The following is a 13739-nucleotide window of genomic DNA, read 5'->3' as shown; positions in this document are numbered from 1 at the left end:
ACCCATTGTCAAGACTTGAATTTTGGATACCACTACTTCTAACGCCCCTAATATTACCAAGCCAATACCTTCAAAATTTGCTCATATTTCCACATCCAGACTCTGTAGTAGATCACACCACAGCACACAGGGAATTCTTTTACGAGCAAGTATACTTATCTTACTACGGTAAAACACAGACAACAATGGTAAAACTACATATACATATGTATATATATATGTGTGTGTGTGTGTGTGTATGTTTTTAAATGAATCTTAATCTATTTGTTATTAACATCTATTTACAACAATGTTATGGGTACATATTTATATTTGATTGTGTTCAGGTTTCCTTTTCAAAAGTTTCAAACCCTATCTAGTGGGCATGTTCAGCATCACGGCAAATTAGGTCTAATTTGAAGCAAATCTCCTGAACCAAAGAGAATGAGGAGATGAAGAGCCTCAAGACCACCTGTTGCATTGACTTATTTGCTAATGTAGATAGAACCTGAGTCAACATCGCTTAATCTGGTTTAGCCTACTGATTTTCAGCCTACTTTTAAAGCTTTCCAAAAGCGAACAAAAGCATTGTTTGGTCCCACTTGAGGAGAGGTGTTAGACATCTATTAGTGGCTACTCTAAGGGCAGAGATTTTAGTCAGGCTAGACTGCCAGTTCACATGACCTTCTTCACAACTGAAAAAATTTTTTAATTCACATTTCTGAATGAAATCTGTGAACAGTATCAGCTCATAACAGCATTGTTCAGCACAGCTACTGCACGCAGAAAGGCACTGCTGGGACACAGGCCAGCCTGTCTCAGACCTCACAGGAGCTGGGTGGGTACAGCTTATACAATGCATGGTCTTGTCATGAAGGGAGACGGGAGGCAGGCATATTAGGCAGAGGGATGACTCTCTGCCCGCATGATAAGAGTGCAGTGTCAAAACAGATCAGTATGAATTTCTGGTACAAGGTACCAGAATCTCCACAATTCAGTGGAAGATAATAAACAACATGTTTGACCAATGTATGAAAGAAGACCTAATAAAGCACATAGCTTGTGTTGGTCATGGCCACATAGTTTGTGTTGTTCTTGCCAGAGGCACACAAGCGTTAATATCTTGTTGAGACAGATGTGTTGGTATCTTGAAGCTGGCCAAGTGTCTGACAGTATAACAAACCTCCAGCTGTTCCTGCTGAGGTAAGATCAGTGCTGGAGTTTCCTGGCCAGTGACCCAATGGCACTGAGATCCCTGAGAGCACAGTGCCACTCTGACTCTGGTGCAGGACACCTGTGATTATTTAAGAAACAGAGAAAAGAATGACTTAATTTTTTTTTTCATGACTTTTTATTTTTAGTATTTGGAGAGCCCTTTGCAACGTGCTTCGTTCAAAGCAGCTGCTACCTCAAGCTTCTAGCTTCTGCTATTGTTTTTGTAGTGATCTGTCATAAGTTGCTAGGGTGAAATAATTTTTTCGAACTGCAGTGGCTTTCTTTGGCTACCAATTGCTCAAGATTATTTAGAATGCGCAGATCAAAAGAGACATTTGTCTTTGGAACAGGATGAAGACTAGGTGCCAGAGGGAAGCAGTGCTTGGTGTAGCTTTTAATTAAATATTCCTTCATTTTGTGAGCCTGAGCAGTTTACGTTGCTGTCATTCTGATTCTGTGTCAGTGGAAGTCACTGTGGTTTATCTGATGTATGAATCTATAGCTCTGCAGCCTAGTAAATATGGTGTTGCCCTCAGGAGCAATAGGTGACAGGCTTTGCATTAAGGTAGCCGTGCAGGTCTCCGGACTTGTCAGGCTGTGTCTGGACTTGTCATGGCTTGCTTGGAGCTCGCTTGCTTTCCGTTTTAGCTGCAACAACAGGTTTCTAATGATCAGTTGGCCGTTGCCCAATTTGTTTTAATTTTTATTTAGCTTTGTATAATCATGCCGTCATGGAAGGTTTGGTTGAGGGGCAAAGTTAGGAAAATGGGTTTTATTGGACAATGGGTATAAGGTGTCAGCCACCCTGCCCTTTCTGTGACCCCAGTTAGCCCGCGGAAATCTCCCGCTGCCACAGTTTAAAATCATTGGTGGAGGGCTAAGGCGTGCCCTAGCCGCCCCTACCTGTGGGTCAGGCAGAATACTCCAGAAGGAAGGCGGGTCTGTATTATAATTAGGGCTCCAAAACGGACCACTAAGAGCGGGGCTCTAGACAAATTCGACCAATCACTTGCCTGCGGTCCCAAAGCAGGGGAGAGGTATAAAAGGAGCGCCTGCTCCGCCGCTGTCGTCTCTACGACAGCGGAGGCGACAGCAAGAGGAGCTGAATTCACCGAAGCGGCGGGGAAGAAGGCGCCTCGGTGGCCTTTTCCAAGGCTTGAAGACGCCAGGCAGCCTTTTTCAAGGCTTCCCCCCGCCACCCCACTGAGGGAAGCTCTCCGCCCTGGCAGGCTGCGGGCAGCCAGCACCGCTGCGCCCCCCGATCTGGGACACCGGGTCAGGCAGCTGGGGATCCCCCACAGCTACTAACACCGGCAGACACGTGAGTACTCCCTTGCTCCCCGCTCTGGGGAGCAGCAACCGAAGCCGCACGCCGGCTCAGCTGCGGCCCGCTCGCCTGCAGGGCGCGCGTGGCGGCGACCTACTGCGGCCGGTGTGGCCTGCTGAGGAGGCCTTGGGCTTGAGGTGGCACCTCTCCCCCGGGCATGGCCTGCTTGTCCCTTTCCCCTTCTCCCCCCTCTCCCCAGGTAACCACTAGGCACCTTTTCCCTTACCGGTTCAAGCTCGTGTATATACATATATACACACGCACACACACATACACACACAGATACTTGTACATATTGTAGTTATTGCTTCTACATGTTGTGAGCGGGGTTGAATGTATAGTTACTGATTCATTAATTGTATATTGTTATTATTGTTGTTCTTATTACTAGTTCTTAGTTGTTGTTACTACTGGCGATACATATTAAACCTTGTTATTTGTTCTGGACCGTTATTTGTGAACTCCTTCATGAGTGACAGGGACACCTGTACTGCCACCCCAAACCTTTTCCTGTAGGGTGGAGTGCTGCGGGGACCAAAACTGGACGCCCCCCGATTGGTTCAGCCCTCCCACTCGAGCCTCCCGCGACACCTGCGCTATAACGATAGTTTTTTAACAGATGGTAGTGACAAGTAGTTGACTTTGGGTGGAATGAGCATTCATGATCCTAGCGCGATCCTGTACAGTAGAGGAGGACAGGGCGTGCCGTGATAACTGAGGCCTGGAAAGTGGAGGCACCGAAAGGAGCTATAAACCATTCACCAGTGGCCAGCTACTGATGGTTAAAGGAATGAAAACTTGGGAGCTGTGCAAAGCCGGTTTTGTGGGGGGACGAAGAGGACGCAGGAGCAAGCATCCATCAAGTCTAAAATGCAATACATACAGTAAATTTGAATGTGACAAGGAGTTGCATACCAAGGAGAAGAATCAAGGTGCTGCGTATTAGAAAATGTGCCGAATGATCTCCAAGAAGGGGAGGAAGAAACCTTCAAAATCTTCTTCCCCTTGTCAGACCTCTTGTCCGCTATCAACATCATACTCCATGCAGCGAAGGGCACGGGAGCCTGACAGTCTGCCATAAACCCCTCTCAGGCTGAAGCCAGTGACATTAGGAGCCAGAGGGGCAGTGGGAGGGTGAGCCTAACACCGGAAAAGATGGGTAAATACTAGGAAGCTTTTGTGTAAGAGCTTTAATGGTATATATTATACCTGTGTGAGAATATACCATAACTTTTGTGGGGACAACGCAGTAAAAGACTATTTGCTAGAGCTCCCTCAGTTGTTTCTTTGCATTAGCTGCAGCAGTACTAAACCAATGAACTCCATCTGATTGGTAGAAACCAGGGCCTTGCATTAATTTATGTTGTATTTCAAAAGTGCTTTGTACTAAAGCCACATGTATCATTTCTGAACCATTAATATCCCCATATTATTCTGCAGGATCCTAATTCATTCCAGATTGTAAGACAACTGAGAGCGTGTTCTCCTTATCTGCTGCTCTTTTGAAGTATAGGCAAAAATTGCACCAGTTTATGTGGCAAGTTTCTTCCACCTTGCACTTGTCTCTTATCACTCCAACCACTGTAACATAATCCTTAATGTTTGCTGGACTGTAAGTGTAATCGATACAATGATGGAGAGAAATCAGTTTGATCCTGAGCCCTTTCTTGAAGAGTAACTTTCATCAGAGACAGACACCAGGAAAAAAGGATTGTTGTTAATAATAGGAAATGATGACAGCATGGAGAGAAAAGCTCCTGGAATATTGTATTTGAAGTGACTATAAATACAATTTTTGAAACAAGTGCATTTCAAATGGGTGTCCTTTTAAAAGCAGATTAAAATGTTTGAGTGAAAGGCAGTGAGGAAGCATTAACTTGACTAAATCCATTTAAGAGAAATTGAGACACAATTCCTGACCAGGCCTTTGCATGTACTGCACCTACCCAAGCAGTGTTGAGGCTACGTGATGGTTTCCTACTCCTAGGCATCAAGCTATGCAAGTGCAAACAGTGATGGGACTGTTTGCTGTTTTGGCTGCCCAGTTGTTTCATATTTGGTACTTCTGAATGACTGAATACTGTTACATTCATTGCATCTTATCTTGTGGGAAAAACAATGAGAAATTTTCTAAGTAAGTCCTGTCTGCGCACAAAAAAAGTAGTATGGCATTTGCTCAGTCTCAACAGATATGAAGCACATGTCATATTGATAACAATTGCTGCGTATCTTTCCAGTAAAGAAAGGACCTTTAGATGTTATCAGGTCCTTTTCTCTTCTGTAGGACGAATTATTTCTTGACAAAATATGTCTGAGGTGGTTCAACATACTCTTTTGTAGAAAATGATGTAGTGAAATTGGCCCAAACTGTATGTATGACTAGATCCAGAAGTACTCACCTATGCATGGTTGTGGAATCTGTACCTGCAGCACCTTGAGCCTCTGGACAGACAGCACAGAAGTTCAAAAGAAAACACTGAAGAGCATGAAGAATTAAGGTTAGCTATGCTCTTTATGCTGCTTTTGCAGTAGCTTTTGACTTTGTCATCGGTTGGTTCAGGAGCTGATGGGAACTTTGGAGAAGCTCAATGTGGGTGCTGTCCCAAAAGAAGGGTTCTTGTACCCGGTGTGCAATGAGCTGAAAAACACACAGAGTCAAGACATTTGTTTAATTCATATCTGCGCAGAGATAGGTGCTAGGTGGTGATTCCACAAAGCTAGCATACCTTGGTGTGACGCACCACTAGAGGGGCGTCTGGGATTCTTTCGTATTCCGGGGTTAGTTGCACTGAACCCGAGAGATCATCTTTTGTCAGATGTAAGAATTTGTTAGATCTAAGCGGTTCTACACATATGACGGACACAGGACAACATTAAACCATTAACAGCAGACGATCTACAAGTATAACAAAGCTGAGAAGTATAGTAAGGAATTAAAAACAGAACAGACTACACGTATCAGAGCTCTATGGTTAAGCCACGAAGCGCAGTACAATGACTGCTCTCGGATGCACGGTATAATGACTGCTCTCACCCTTCCCTTGTCCTTATGGGCCACCCCTCCGGTATAGTTTTCCCCGGCTTGTTCTCACCACGCTTGAGCTGCGCCAAGAGGATTCAGGTTCTCTCTGGCAGTTGGCATCAGGGGCGTCCCCGCTGATGAGTGGGTTGTCGGGTCCGCGGGCCAGCTGACGGTGAGTCCGAGTCCACACAGAGGTATGTGGCTTACTCTCTTTTATCCTTCCCGGGCTTAGTTCATTAATCAGTGCCACACCATAGCTGGACAATGGAACAGATGGCCTTATGTGATAAGAGTATGGATGCCAACAGGATGGTCAACAGAATGCTTATCAGTACGTTCAGCAGCTATCAGTGCGCATGTTTAACAGTTGCACGTTTAACAGCTATCAGTGCGCACATTCAGCAGCTATCAGTAGGCACATTCAACAGCTATCAGTACGAAATTCCAAGGTACCTAGATGCTTACACTGTGAGTCTGCGGCGTCACTTCTCCTTTGCTGACTAGGTTTGCTCTGCACTGATGAAGCTACGCCAACCACACAGTGTGGTGGCTCTGGCTATGGTGCACTCGGGGTCCCTAAGCTCTTGGGGAGCACCCCAGAGCAAACCCCTCTTCTACGGGCTGCACCATCCTGAGTCCCACGCTTGCCTGTGTGGCGCCTATCACCTGGTTATTACACAGCCGACACTTTATGCAGTTTGAGCCACAGTTGTCAGTATCTTTTACAACTACATTAAGTCATCCTTGTTCTCATTGGTTCCTGCTAGGTCTCGTCTTCGTTAAAGTCACAGTATCCTCTTTTTCTACTACGCATGCTCTATGGGGAAGGAGTTTTGGTGGGTAGGGGGCTTTCCTGCTCCTGGGTGGGTTTTTTACTATGCTAGTTGGGATAGTTTACCCATACTTCAAGTAGTTCTCTTTGGTTTATCAGCTGTTTTTGTTCTCTTCCCGCTTATCTTGGTACTCCCTTGTCTGGCTGACTTATGGTGTCATCTCGTTCCTTCCTCCAGGGCTATGTTTTGTTAACTGTCTGTGAAGGACTGAGTAATGCCCTATTCTCCTTTTTCCGCATACCTCCATCTTGGGGAAGGAAGAGTAAAAAGGATTTCCAAGCAATGGGCATGAAAACTTACTTATTTTCAATGAGCTGGCCAGATTCAATATTGTTTAAGGTCTTATCCTGACCCCAAAACAGAGTCCAAAGTAATTGCCTTGGTAAAGGATGAGTGCATCTGATGTAAGGACCCTATATAGAGCTTGGAGACTATTGCACTGCAACACCCAAATGAATCAAGTTTGGTCTATAGTTGAAGACATCCTCAAGGATGTGATTTGTTTTTCCACCAGATCTAGAACTATTCTCTGCAGTAAAGTAATCAAGATTAAAAAAAAAAAAGTTTGCAAGCCTTCCATACTTTTGTATCACTTTACGTTTTATAAAGGTCTTGACAGAAGAGGTAAAGAGGAAGATAAATGCAAAAATGAGTTAACTCCAGCCATTATGGCCTACTTGACCTACAGTAGTTGTAATCAGAAGTAAAAAAAAAAAAACAATTGAGGTAAATTGCGGGGAGTGTGGAGTATGTGACTTTACTATGACTGTTAGGTGCCTGGTGAGAATTTTCTGAATAAGGTGGGGTTTTCGATAATGGTTTACTTTGAAATGCAATCAGTCATTCACGCAAAAAAGATCTGAGGTAGGTTGCTTTCAATCTGACCTACTTTTGTGAAGGAGTTTCTATTCTTTCAGGGGCACTCTTTGTAATCACCTGTCCATAAAAAAAGTTAATATAGACTACGTAGTTAATTTGTTTTTCTCAAATGACAATAACTAAACAATTTATTCAAATCAATTTTTACTGTCACAAACAAACCTCCAATTTTTGTTCCTATTAAAAGAGTTTACCATTTTATTCCTTTTTGATAACCTCACATTCTAGAGTAATACGCTCATGTGTAGGAGTCACTTTGTATCTGAGAATAGTTAAAGAAATATTACCACCCATCTACTTTAACAGAATGAAGTCTCTGTACTTCTCTTTCTCTTAACCCAGAAGAGTCTAAGGCCATGTTTTTCAAGATTATGCCACCAGCCTACAAAAAGAGAAAAGCTATGAGAAGGTAGAGCTCAAGTCCTTGCAGTGTCCAGAACTGCATCCATTTTGCTTTTTGAAAGTGAAGAGGTCTGTAGTTTGGGTCCCTGTGACAAAGGAAAACCTCAGCCTCAGAGTTTCCTCTTTGAGCTTCTTCACCAGACATCTGGTTTGTTTTCCCTGATGCCAGGGCATATTTGTTAACAGTTTTAGTGGATCACTTCACGTGTGGTCTCTGCGCATGCTGTTTCTATCCAAGAAACTGACAATTTTCTCAGTTTCTACACACTGTAAAAGACTTTTTTGCATATCTGTCTGGGTGGGTATGTTGTTTACCGCAACGCTATCTCCAGTGTTTTTTAGTTGGAGGGGATCTCAGCAGAAAATTCTGTATCAGGCTTGTACATATGTGTGTGCATGTATGTAATGCAACGGAGTTTTAAGGGAATAATACTGTACAAAACAGGAACAGTACAACTTATTTGCTGTTGAGATAATACTGACGATATGAGAATACTATTTGTTCTACATTGGAAAACAGACCCAGCTGGTCCCTAGGTAGGCATGGCGTGGAGAGGCACGTGCTGGCCACCCGACTTCAGGTGGTAATCACCTGCTGTCAGATTCACTGTGGACTCTTGGTTCCCCTGGGGATTCTTGTCACTGCCGCATCCTGTACTGTTTCTGGAAAAGCTGGGGGAAGAAGTAAGACTGTAAACAGCAGGTGAGGGATATTGAGGGGATTCAACCAACAGTTTTTACTGACTGCTTGTGGAAAACAGGTCTTGAAGAAAGTCCTAATGAACTATTTTGTACAGGATGATTGCAGGCAATTATGTTATGCTTATGATAGAATAAGTGAATTTTAAAAGACACTCTGTATTTGCTATGTTGTTGGTGGTGTTTTTTCCTGAATAGCACTCCCCTCTCAGCTTCTGGGAATGTGATAACCCACTATTTATTATCTAGCTTACAAAGAGAGTTGTAAATGGCCAGCAAATACAAATGCTCCTTCTCCCTCCTCGCCCTTTGACCATACTTATCTGGCCTTTATAATTTATGTCCGTCAAACAGAACTGTTACGGTCAGGCAACATTAAGCCCTCCAAAAACCTTTTGCTGGCTTCTTCAATCACATTCATTCAGACATTCTCCAACCTGGACAACCAGCCTTTTCCTTCAGAAGTACTAAACAAGAATGAGCTCAGCCGATGAAAACACAACAAAATTTTGTTAAAAGTTTTGCTGGTGTTTGTTTGTTTGTTTGTTTAACCAAGTTTCACACTGTGGCCAGCTGCTGTACTTTTGTGGTGTAGTAAGAGTTGATTGAAACTATGTAGATTATTTCTCTTTAAAATGGGGGATAAGATATGGGTAGCTGGGAAATGGAAGGACAAGGGAAAGATTGAACAATGACAGTGCCAGCTGTCCACACAGTTTTGCAGCCTGAAACTTGAAGGTACCTGGATGGGATCAAGTCATGACATGATGTAAGCTCACATCAATCTAAAGAAAAAGATGACCCACATGGCATGGGAAAAGTCAGGCATAAGCAGACCCAGAGACACAGGTAGCTGGGTTTAAGAAGTGATATTGGAGTGAGTGATCACAGCTCCTCAGACATGCTCCTTACCTGCCTTCTGCACAGGAAGGCCCCTCGGACCTCATGTAGCAAAGGGAGCGTTGTGGATGAGTGATGCACTTCACTTCTGAGAGAAGCAGCGATATGTTTTGTTGAGATAAGACAGTGATTTAACAAAGTTCAATCATAAAATAAGACAGTGATTTAGCATGGGTCAATGGCAAGGTTCACTTGGTTGTTTACTACATGGAGGGCAGGGTCAGACAAAATCCTCAAGGAGAGCCTCCTGTTGAGTCATGAGGTTCAGAGTGGACCCCCTTGCTTTCCAACCCCTTCTCAGAGGGGCCTGGGTGCGGCTGGATCCAATCTTAGTCCCAGACTTGGTCAATGGTTTATGTCTAAGGATTATGTGCACCGTGAATCTGAGATGCACCTTAGCAAAGTTTGCAAAGTTTCAGCATGCTATTAGTCACTTAAACCGAGGACCTGTCGCAGGTAAGGAATCTCTCGACCTCAAGGAGTAACCTTGAGAGGCGTCCCAGCTCAAGGGGAAATTCACTGCTGTGCAGCTCACTGCCATGTAGGAGAGTTCCATGGGCTCTGGGTTGCTCCCTATTTATGGGATAAGATGACTGACTCATATCGCACGCCAGCTGTATCTTGGCTGGTGCATGCCCAACCAGCTCCTGGCCACCATGCTGTTATCTGTTTCCCCAGATTCCATGACCGCTCCTGGTGGTTATCGCCTGATTGTGGTGGGTGCAGGAAGTCAGGTCTTACTGAAGACTATCGCCTGAGCAGGGTTACAGGTGAAAGGTCAGGCTGGGCGGGAGGGAGGGAAGAACACCATCACAGGGAGACTCGGCACTTTTATGACAGTTCCTTGACATCTGTAGGGATCGTTGCGTAAAAACATGCTGGCTGCCAGGAACCTCAACCTCCCTGGTGCTAATGTGCATCTGCCCACTCCTGTATGGTGATTGCATCTGTCCTTGGAGGAGGGGTACCTTAAAGTGCTTCACAGGTCTGCTGCTTGTCTGTGAAGCTGCCATGCTAGATGTGTATGCGGGGAAGCCTCACTCCTCAGAGCAGGGGCACACTTCCCACGTGGCCTCCAAACAGCTGCCAGTATCTTCTGCCTTCTTGTAAACAGATGTTAGAGCATTTGCAGTAGGCTGCGCTGAGGTGGGTCTCAGTATAACCTTTTACATCTGCCTCCGTAAGATATGATGAGAAATTGCATTTTTAGGGAGTTTCAGGAGACCACTTTTCTGAACTGAGTCTTCTTCCCAGAAAGGAGAGAGAACCAGGATCTCCTCTTGAGAATACCTTGTCATGGAGGACCACAGATGAGGTGAGCGTGGCATGTACCTTCCTGTGGGTTGTAGCCTGTTTCAGAAAGTGGTCAAAGCACATGGGGGTTGGAGGTACTCGAGCACATCACCTAGCTAATCCAAATAGCAGGAAGATTCTGGAAATGATCAAAAATCTGCCGGAGGGCCGATGTCCATGTCAACGAACATCCATGAGGGTCATGGTGGTACTTGGAAAAAAAAGACGGCTGTCATCTCCTTTTCCAGAGAAAGAAGCTGTTCACTGACTTACAGTGAAGACTTCCTTGTTCTTCCTCTGAAGTACAGCAGGGCTTGAACCTGTTCTTATAGAGGAGATGAGATATCAGGGTATGTTCACTCCAGACTCTGCAAACCTGGTGTTCTGGCCTCCTAGGCAAAGGCAAGGTCCGCCTGAAACAAGCAACACAGGTCAGGAGGAGCAACCAGGCCCCTTATCAGAGTTGAGAAGGCAGAGGGCCAAACATTCAAGAGAAACTAATAGCTTTGTCTTCTCTTCTTCTTCTATTTCAAAATTAAATAGCATCAAATCTGGTAGAATGGGCATACAATCTGCATCATGTAACAACCACCACTTCTATAATATTTTGTTTGTGCTGTGTGAATTAATCTCCTTAGTCCTAGCCAGTCTTAATTTTGTTTGCTGCAAACTTCCAAACTAGTATTCCACTGTTTTCTTCTAATGTAAAACTAGTGAACTAAATGCATTTAGTCCAGCAAACTTTACCTTTAAGTGACCCCTAAGATCTCAGTCCTCTTGGCTGAGCAATTAGATGGGAGGAATTCATTTCCTTCCTTCCTCCCTCCACAATCTGATGTTTTCTTGGAAATGTTTCCTCCTCAGCTGAAAATACTTTCCTCTTACAGTGTGGATTGTAATGCAGCTTCTTCTGCTTCTGTGTTTGATACGTTCCTGAAGTTCTGAATAGTTTGGGAGGTTCAGCTTGTTGCTGACTATGTTTTAATAGCGTGTTTCAAACTGAACAGGGAGTAAGTAACATTTAGGGAAGAATGAAGGCTCTGTGATTAGAGGGACCAGGGTTCATGTTCCTGCAGTTCTAGAAGTAAAAATTGTATTCTTTGTATGGGAACTTGGCCAGTAACCAAAGATCTGAACAAAACTTTACATAAGAAACCCCCAAAGTCTTTTTTAAGAATTACGTAAAATCACTATGAGTAGGCCTCATTTCAAATGAGTCCAGAATTGGTGGCTTTTCATTGTCATAGCAATCCAGGAAGTATGCCATAAGAGGGAAACAGCTTTGTAGCATCTTGTTTGATTAACCTTTGCAGTTGTTGTTATCTTGATTAAATAGCCGCTTCTGTGACATTAGAAAAGTGATAAGATATACTCTTCAATGAATGCTGTTAAGTTTATGTATAAGCATGTGTGTGTGCATGTGTGTACAGTGATTCGTACACAAGATATGATCTCGAAGACATTGATGGCCCACAGAAGACTTCCAGTTGCAGTTGTGGCACAGGTGATTTAAACTGAAAGAACAAGCAAAATGCTGCTGAGCAGAAATCCTGCCTAGGAAGTCATTTTCCAAAAGCAGGCAAAGAGACCAATCTATGTTTTAGTTGTATTGTTTTTAGCATTTTTGAGATGGCTTGCCTAAATGTCTTTGTGGTCTTACGTAGCCGACTTAACTTGTTACTATTTATCTATGGGCATGAACCTCTCTAAATCCATAGATTTTACTCTTAAAACGTATCACAGCTTTTTCTGTGTTTCGGAAGTTTGAAAGAAAGTTCTATTCATCTGCCTTTTATCTTAACGCTTATTTTGCTACAGGAACGTACAGTGCATCTTTGGGATTGGTTGTTAATTTAATGTAGAGAACATGACTCTGTAACTGTTAGAAATGTTGCTTGTTAGTTACATGAGATCGTGAAGAACTGAGAATACTGCTTATATATATACATTTTAATTTAAGTGCCAAGCATTCTGGGAATGTGTGACACTGATTTACAGTGTACAAATGCTTTAGATGGATGGATAGATGGATCAACACAGTTCAGCATGGAAAAATTGACTGCTTATTCTATGTTTAAATTGTTAGCTTGTTTCTAGCTCATATGCATGTGATCTGCCTAAATGTTCTTTGCAGCATGGCCAAAATGTCCTGCTGCTCCTGTACTGATTTGTAATATTTTGATGGCAGTGCCTCTCCAGCTATCTTCAATGATAATATGTATCCAGAAAAACTTTGGGATTTTATTAGTTTGTTCTCATGAAATACAAGTGAATCATAACCTCACTTTGTGACCTTGCCTCTGTATCTTGTTTTTTTTTTTTTTTTTTAACCAAGGGAGGGTGTTTTACTCTGTGCTTTGAGATAACTTATTAAAGGATGAATTGAGTTAGATGGCCTTTAAAGAGCTGCTTACATTCTGGCGAAAGAAGAGCTATTCACTCTTTAAACATCACAGCCAGGATCATGGCTATCTCTGGCGTCCGTAGAAAACTAGAGCTCAGTAATATAGGCCACCTTGGACACAGAGTTGTCCCACTGAATCCTCTCCCTTTCTTAGCAGATTCTCTGCAGATGTTAATCAATACGATTGCTTCCATCCAAGGATTTTGTAGATGTGTTCGTTTCCTCTCCAACAGGGTGCCCCTCCAGAATAGTGCTGTCAGGATTGTCATAGTCTCCCAGTTCTTTATTTGCTGTTTGAATACTTATTTATGGCCTGATCCATGCAGCCAGTGAATGGTAATAGTCTGGTGTATTTAGGTTCACTTGCATTTTGAAGCATGCATTACCTGGCTCAGGTCTACTGAGAATCCTGTATTACTGTGAAGGAGGAGAAAGACCCACACAGCCAGTGAGACCTGCGCACATCAGCCATGATGAGCCATTAGATTGTCTCAATCATGTCTCAATCGTGTCTCTGTCCTACCCTGCAACTTTACCCTCAGGCTGTGGTTTCCCAAGCAAATAAACTGCTAGAATAGGGGTAGGTCTCATTCCTCCAGACCTCACCCCTTCTCCCATCTGTGTGGTGCCAATCCCACTGTTGCACCTCCTCTTCCAGCTCCACTGGGAGCCAAGGGACACTAACTTACGTCAGGCATGTAATGTTTGCTGGCATAAATATGCCTCCCTGTGTTTAAGCAACTTCCCACACTAGATCTTAATGTTTTCATTAATAGATGTTAGCAT

The 13739-nt window shown here is 43.6% G+C and overlaps 1 protein-coding gene across 1 annotated transcript in view; it reads left to right on the top strand.

Annotated features, from left to right (window-relative positions):
* Positions 1 to 2262: 2262 nt before the first annotated feature.
* The window catches only part of RESF1 (retroelement silencing factor 1), a 61422-nt gene continuing 49945 nt past the window's right edge, over positions 2263 to 13739 (top strand). The window contains exon 1 of the mRNA XM_068946122.1: positions 2263 to 2515. The gene's annotated coding sequence lies outside the window, so the exon portion shown is untranslated. The remainder of the gene's footprint in view (positions 2516 to 13739) is intronic.

Source organism: Struthio camelus, chromosome 1 (assembly GCF_040807025.1).
Source record: "Struthio camelus isolate bStrCam1 chromosome 1, bStrCam1.hap1, whole genome shotgun sequence".
NCBI classification, from domain to species: Eukaryota; Metazoa; Chordata; class Aves; order Struthioniformes; family Struthionidae; genus Struthio; species Struthio camelus.
The sequence above is the reverse complement of the archived record's forward strand: the minus strand, read 5'-3'. Positions and strand labels throughout refer to the sequence as shown.